The following is a 7,276-nucleotide window of genomic DNA, read 5'->3' as shown; positions in this document are numbered from 1 at the left end:
CATTGCTCTGCTTTTGAGTGTCGCCATTCCATTAATAGCTAGCTTGTTTGGTAATAAGACTGCTGGCTAATCATAATGGAAAATGCTGATAAAATGTACCTAGTATCCAAGCTTGAACTTGACAGGCTAAAAAGGCCCATTCCCACAGTCCCTGACATCCGCCAGACTGTTACACAGCGTTTAGATCATTGAAATCTTACACAGGTATGACTTATCAGATGATGAAAAAATTAAAACTTACACAACTGTGTTGCAGAGATACTTGGTATTTGCTAAACAGGATGCAAAGGAATTGTCAACTTTAACATTGCTAATGCCTAATAATACACAACACCAAGTGCCATCAGTAACGAAGATAATGCTCTCCCAGAAATACTAAGACATGTAAATGGCCATTGCAAGAAAAATGCTGAAATGCAGAGGGGTAAAACCATCCCTGAATCCTACATGTTGGACTTGGTACGCACTACCACACAGAGCCACGGAATGATCAGAAGCAAAATGCTGTATGGCTGTTGGCAATTCAACTACGAGATCACTTCTGCACAATGTAAAAATACAGTTACATGGGGCTTCTTCACCGCTGAACACTAGGGCTCTTGGACCTTACAAAAAACAAACTTTAACACCCGCATCACCAGGATTAACACAGAGAAGAGAAGCACAGACGGAGTTAAAAAGATTAACCCTTACACACCGGGTAGGTTACTTCCAAAGAAAAGAGGTTTCCCTTTGTTACAGACAGCCTGGTTGACTCTGTAAATGTTTTGTAACACACTAAATACATGTTATGTTTTAATGTGAATATTGATTGTATTGTATTAATATTGTGTGAATATTGATTGTATATTACAATATTGATTGTTAGTGATGAGCGAATTTGTCCCGTTTCGCTTCGCCAAATTTTTCACGAAACTAATCTGGCGCATGGCGTAATTTTTTTTTCGTCGCGTGGTGTAAATTTTGTCGCGCGGCGTAATTTCTGCTCGCGGCGAAATATGTTGTGCGCCCTAATTTTCCGTCGCGCGGCGGAAAAATCGGCGCACACGTTAAAAATTGCCCGCACGCGACTAAAATTGGGCTTTTGCGGCAAAAATTGCTCGTGTGCAACAAAATGTGGCCGCGCGCAGCAAAAATAACCGCGCAACAAAGATTTTTTTCGTTGTGCGACAATTCTGCCGTGCGGTGAAACGAGCCACACGGCGAATTTTTGCCGCCGTTTCGTGAAACATTTCGCCGGCAGCGAAACACGAAAGTTCACCACGAATCTAACGCTGGCGAATTTTTTCGCTCATCCCTATTGATTGTATACAGTAGAACCCCCATTTTACGTTTTTCAGGGGACCATGAAAAAAAGATGTAAAATCAGGGAATTGTCAGTGATTTAAAGGAAATAAGTACAGGAATAATTTTTTATTTGCAACACGGTTCCTTTACTGAGTTATTTCACAGGTTTTAGCAGAAGTACTGAAACAACTTTTTATAGCACTGTAAAACCTTTTGCATTTAATGCCTGTGTTTGGTAAAAGTTTGAATATCACTATAAATGAATAAGATGCGGAAAAGAATACTGTACAGCACTGAAACAAAAATCTGCACCTTGTACAGCCGTTCCCCATACTTGTGCAACTCTCGCGGTATTTTGCACGCTCCCGGATAGGTACGCATGCGCAGTATGAAATATGAGGCGATAGTGGTGCCGCTGACCTTCCTAAGATGGCGCCTGTGAGCGCCCGACATGGGGGAAACTTTCATTCCTAAAGTAAGCTGTATTTTTCCCTTAAAACTAAGCGATTTGCTAGGGAGAGGCATGATAAAAAGTGTAAAATGCGGCAAATACAGCAAATACAAATATAAAATGCGGGAATAGAGCCCATAGGAATGCATTAAAATTGGTGGGACCACAAAAAAACGGTGTAAAAAGCGGGAAAACTTAAAATCCAGGGATGTAAATTGGGGGTTCTACTGTATTACATTTCTGTTTTATCTATTCATACTGTTTAGCATTCTACTGTATGACTTGTTATTTAATAAAGAGAATTTAATGAATAAAAACTGTTGTGCTATTGTTATTTTAATAAAAGTTTAATAGAGGGCATAGCCTCATATTACAGAAGGTTTGTGCTTTTACAATATACAGCAAAAACTATAACCACACTGCACAGAATCCCCTGTTTTGTTTTTTATTTTCTATTTTTAGTCACAGACATTTTTAGGGCATAACACTATACATGACCGGGCATGTCCTCAATTTCCATTAATCCATCCCCATTGGATGAGCAGGGTCACGTGGTGATGCCCTTGAATAAGCCATCCCATTGTTTGGTCAGGGTCACGGGGTGACATTCCTGTGGGTGTACTGGGCGGGGCTCAAGCACTGATCGATGGGTGTAGTGGGTGGGGCTTAAACCAGAAAGGGCGGGGCAAATGACACACTAGACCAGAAAAGGGGCGGGGCACCTGTCACTTTACCCGAAGTGGGCGGTTTGACGAAAGGTATAGACGCTTCACTCTTAGGGGCTGATTTACTAACCCACGAATCCGACCCGAATTGGAAAAGTTCCGACTTGAAAACGAACATTTTGCGACTTTTTCGTATTTGTTGCGATTTTTTCGGCTTCTTTACGAATTTTTCCTTACCAATATGATTTTTGCGTAAAAACGCGAGTTTTTCGTAGCCATTACGAAAGTTGCGTAAAAAGTTGCGCTTTTTGCGTAGCGTTAAAACTTAAATGGTGCAAAGTTTCGCGTAAGTTTTAACGCTACGAAAAAAGCGCAACTTTTTGCGCAAGTTTTAATGCTACGAAAAATCGACAGATTTTACGCAACTTTCGTAATGGCTACGAAAAACTCGCGTTTTTACGCAAAAATCGTATTGGTAACGAAAAATTCGTAAAGAAGCCGAAAAAATCGCAAAAAATACGAAAAAATCGCAAAATACCGATCATTACGAAAAAAACGCAATCGGACTCATTTCGACCCGTTCGTGGGTTAGTAAATGTGCCCCTTAATGTTAATTAGAATTTTCCTGTATTGGAACCATGCAATCATGCTCCTGTTACTCACTACAAACAAACATCTAACAAACTTATGAGACAATCCTTAAAAAATTCCTTAAAGGGGAACTGTCCCCTTAAGAAATAATTCCAAATTGTTTTATATTGTGTTTGTCAAGCAAAATAAACTTTACTTACACTATTTAATTATTTGAATCTTATTTTCTTCAACCTTGGAATTCACAATTGCAGCAAGCAGGCAGGCGCCATTTTGTGGACACTGTTATCAAAGCAGGCATTGCATCCTGCCAATAGCTTGTTTCTGTGCCAGTATGGGGGGAGCTGATACCCATACCCATGCACTGGTTACACAGTTACATGGTGAGGAGGGAGGGGGAATGTGAGGAGGGCAGCAACATCTAAGAAGTTCTGAATTGAAAGTAAAAGTAACGCTGCCCACCTCTATCCCTAAGGCATAGAGGCAGGGCAGGCAATATATGATTGACAGCTGGGATTTTTACATGCCTTTATAATGGGTTTGGATGTGTTTAATATAAAAATGATTTTGGGTTTGATGTTTAATTTAAAAAGGATTTTTATTATACAGCTTTTGATGTCTGGGTGACAGGTCCACTTTAAACAATCATCACATAAATCTGTCCCTGGGCTGCAAGGAGACAACACATTCCCTTTATTATCCTTGGTCTGTTCAGCAGAGGGAGAAACCCATCTGAATAAAATCACAAAAACCTGGAGCAAATTTCACAATTAGTAAACAAGGTACAACTTAATTTTAATATCCTTTAGTTTAACAAGGTCCCAATATTCTTTAAACCTTCAGGAATTGTATCTGTTTTACATCTCACTCAGGGCCTGAGCCTCCCCTTTACTCTCTGTGACTCCCCCTAACAGATGTCAGTATATTCATGCTTTCTAGCTCACACATATCAAATTCCCCATCTTTCCCCAATACCTTTAGCCAAATAAAAACCAAAAATTGGGTTTTACTGACACAAATATAGATTATAATGCATTTACTCTCTCGTTTCTGTACTTATTGGGTAAAGGTAAGTAAAATAATTCCCTTATTGGCAAGTATGTCAACATTTTCTATAATAATAATTCCCCTCAATTTATGAAATAATTTACATGGAGATACAATTAAATCTTCAGAACAAAAAGATTTGTTTATCTGTCCCAATGTTTATCCAGGGATCCCCAACCAGTGGCTCAGGGGCAACATGTTGCTCTCCAACCCCTTGGGTGTTGCTCCCAGTGGCCTCAAAGCAGTTGCTTGGTTTTGAATTCTTGGCTTGGAGGCAAGTCTTGGTTGCATAAAGACCAGATGTAATATGAAACAGTGCCTCATAAAGGCTGCCAGTCCATATAGGGGCTACCAATTAGCCAATAACAGCCCATATTTGGCATCCCTGGGAGCATGTTTCATGCTTGTGTTGCTCCCCAAGTCTTTTTACATTTGAATGTGGCTCACGGGTAAGAAAGGTTGGGGATCCCTGGTTTATACAGTAGAAGTAAGCTCATTGTATGGACACAATACCCACGGCTGAGCAGTTCTGCACATCACTCCCTGAGTATTACCTGTGTGCCCCTTAGAGCCAAAGTCTTTAAATTACATCATTTATTGTACTGATCTCTAATTTAAAGGGGAAACCAAATCAAAATCTAAATATTTGTGAATCTGATTTCGATATATTGGTCAGTGGAAGCAAAACATTCTCCTGGTTCCAGTAAAACAGACTAGGAAAACATGGCACCCTGGGATGGGGGTGGGTAGATTTTAGTACAATGTTCCTGACAGCCTTGTTTAAACAGGAAAACAGTGCTGATACCTTTCTAACTACTCTGAATCAAAAATAATTCCCAACCTAGTCATTGAACCAGCCTTAGAAACCTGAAGCAATCAACACCCAAACCCCCTTTATTTGAGCCTCACAAGCAAACTTATGTAACCCTTTCTTGGCACATTCACTAAATATTGGCTGTAATGTCAGGAGATGTGTGTTCTCAAAGAATATTGATACTGGGAACAGTGCAGTGCCTCCACCTAGTGGACACTGAGGAACACACCTCTAGAACAGTGCTGTCCAACTTCTGTGGTACCGAGGGCCGCAATTTTTCCGACCTACGTGGTGGAGGGCCGATAATGGAAGCCAGTTTTGACCACTCCCCTTTTTGAAACTGCACCCACTTCAAATCTCACCCATGTTATCACATGACCATACCCATATTAATGGTTGTAGTACAGCAAAAACCTGCCATACTCTGCCTGCCCTACCCTGCCTGTGTGCCATACTCTGCCTGCCCTACCCTGCCTGTGTGTGCCATACTCTGCCTTCCCTACCCTGCCTGTGTGTGCCATACTCTGCCTGCCCTACCCTGCCTGTGTGCCATACTCTGCCTGCCCTACCCTGCCTGTGTGCCATACTCTGCCTTCCCTACCCTGCCTGTGTGTGCCTCAGTATATGTTCTTTTTGTAGTGTGCAGGGATTATTTTTGGGTTTCTACTGCTCCTGAGTTGTGAACAGGGGAACAATGGGGGTGATTACAGCCTGAGCCTGAGGTGTGAACACTGCAGGGGGGAACAATGCAGAGATTAAAAGGTGTGAACCGTACAGGGGATTACATATTTCAACAATACAGAGGCATTACAGCCTGATTACAGCCTGAGGTGAGAACCATGCAGGGGGGCAGTTAATCACAGTACTGATACCATTTAAAGCTTACACAAGGGTAAACCATCAAAGCAGCCAGACAGGTGGGGGGCCACACAGAGGGGGGTCGCGGGCCGCATCCGCCAGTTGGACAGCACTGCTCTAGGGGATTTCCACTAGGAAATAATCACACACGGGTTGCAGCAAAATCAAACTTTATATAACTTTGAAATAGAACATAGAACAGCTTTAGGGATGACTGATAATCTTATCCTGAGGAACTTGTGAGGGCTATCCATGGCTGCACAGTCTCTGTACTTTGCCCAGCCCCAAATTTGGATCCGGATAGACCCCAACCCTGTAATCAGTTCAGTCCCTTCCCAAAGAGCTCTTTAGTCCCCCCAGGTAGCGCTACCTGCCCCAGAGTACCTTCCCTGTTGAAAAGGGTGGCTGCTCCCACGTAGCAGGTAACCGGGCAATACCTGTTCACTCAGGGGATACACACTGAGAGTTCCACAGAGGACTGTATATTACCTGGCAGCCCAACAGACTTTTATTCTTTCAAGTCTGAACACACACAGTTTGTGCTAACTGCTCACTCTGGGTCTAACTCTGCACTGGCAAACAACAGCAGGGGCTCCCTTTATAAACTGCTGGGCCCGCCCCTAGATTTTTGGCTCCAAAACTTAGGCACACCTCTCCCAGACGTGCACTGGGGCAGCCAGCCAACCGGATCCCTCCCCAGGCTGTAACTAGGCTCTAGGGATCTAGGGTAACTAGGGATCACAGACTAAGAAACAGGGGACAGGGTCCTCTGATCCCCCTACACTTAGATGCCTTTGAGCAATAGATGAATAAATGCTGCTCCACAGCTTTTGGGTGAGGCCATTCTATTTCCTTATATATTCCCTGTCTCCCTTATACCCATTATAATATCTGGGCTGCATTAATCTCAAGAATAATTCCCTGACATTCAGGCTACAGACAGTATATGGCTTCAGAACCCATAATGCATACAGAGACACTTTCCGCTACAAATAAAACAATACAATTCTGATGTTTTTTATTTCACTGCCAAAATAACTTTTCAACAAACCCAACTTGGCATTTGGCTAAATAGGGGGTTATCATCTAAAGAAATTCTACCGTATAAAACTTTTAACACACATTAAACTTTCCTGCTTCTGCAGTTAATGAAATACATTACAATCACAATAACACTGCTACATATTTCCATGTAAATGTTTTTTCTCAAAAGCCATAGCCAATCATATTCATTTACACAATGTTTACAAACCTTTAAGGAATAAGTACTAACATTTCTTTAGCACTAACCCTATAATGTGATTATTCCTTTTCTCAGTCCTTTTATACCGACAGACTGGTCTGTTCATGGGACCCTGGGAGCGGCCATTCTGTGCATCGGGTTCCTTTGCATGTGTAACAGCACAGACCTGAGCTCATGCCTCATTTCAGAATCTTTATCAACCTTAATTTGCTTTTTAAATAATTTCTGTCTTTTATAGCATTTCCCGAAGAAATGCCCCACCTGCCTGCAGAAAGGGCAAGTTGCATGGGTATATGCCCTTATCATTGCTTTATTTGATT

This window comes from Xenopus tropicalis, chromosome 8, assembly GCF_000004195.4.
Source record: "Xenopus tropicalis strain Nigerian chromosome 8, UCB_Xtro_10.0, whole genome shotgun sequence".
NCBI lineage: Eukaryota > Metazoa > Chordata > Amphibia > Anura > Pipidae > Xenopus > Xenopus tropicalis.
The sequence above is the reverse complement of the archived record's forward strand: the minus strand, read 5'-3'. Positions refer to the sequence as shown.